We start from the raw sequence: 1,008 nt of genomic DNA, 5'->3' as shown, positions 1-1,008 counted from the left end.
GAGGAGCACGGTGGACTTTGGGATAAGCAGTGTACTGTTGTTGTTTTTATAAAGTGTCCTCAAGTCGGTTCTGACTCATAGCAACCCTGTGTAGAGTTTATGAGGAGCCGCTAGTGCGTTTGAACTGCCAACCTTGTTGTTTAAAACCTACCTTGTGGTCCATTGCTTATTCTACAGAGCCATACCAGGACTATGGACCACAAAGTAGGTGGTTTGAGCCCACCAATTGCTCCAAGGGAGAAAGATGAGGTTTCTTATTCCCACAAAGATTTACAACTTAAAGATTTACAGCTCCAGAACCCCTATACAATGTCGTCATGAGTTGGAAGCAACTCAAGTACCCATAACAATAATCAATTTGCTTCATCTAATTGTCATTTATAAAAACTACACTGACAACTATGGATATATATTCTTTCTAATTCTACATAGAATGTTCAAGATAGATCACGTTCAGGGCCAGAAAATAAATTTCACTAAAACTGAAATGTTGAAATCGCATCAACTATTTAATCTGATAACAGTGAAATGACATTAGAAATCAGTAACAGTAACATCAATAGACAAGTTTAAAATATATTAAACTTAAGCAGTAAACTTCTATATAGAACATAATTGAAAGATAATTAGGAATTATTTTAACTTAAATGATAAAAAAAAATACAGCATTAAAAAAAAAATTTGAATGTAACAAAAGCCATTCTTAGGAGAAATTTACCACTTTAAATGTTTAAAAGAAAAAGAGCAAAGTTAAAAAGTCTAAAATCTAAATGTTCCTGAAAAGCAAATTAAACTGTAAGAAAATACAGGAAGTGATGAAGATCACAACAGACATTAACGAAATAAATAACAAACAACTAAAATGGCAAGTTGACTTTACAGAAATATTAATAAAATTACAAATTCCTTGATGGATTGTTCAGGAAAAAAAAGAGAGACAATAAACATTATCAATAGTAGGACAACGTTGTTGTTGCTACTAAGCTCTGTAGCGTAGTGGTTACGAAT

Source organism: Chrysochloris asiatica, unplaced genomic scaffold (assembly GCF_000296735.1).
Source record: "Chrysochloris asiatica unplaced genomic scaffold, ChrAsi1.0 scaffold00148, whole genome shotgun sequence".
NCBI classification, from domain to species: domain Eukaryota; kingdom Metazoa; phylum Chordata; class Mammalia; order Afrosoricida; family Chrysochloridae; genus Chrysochloris; species Chrysochloris asiatica.
Note: the sequence above shows the minus strand (reverse complement) of the source record.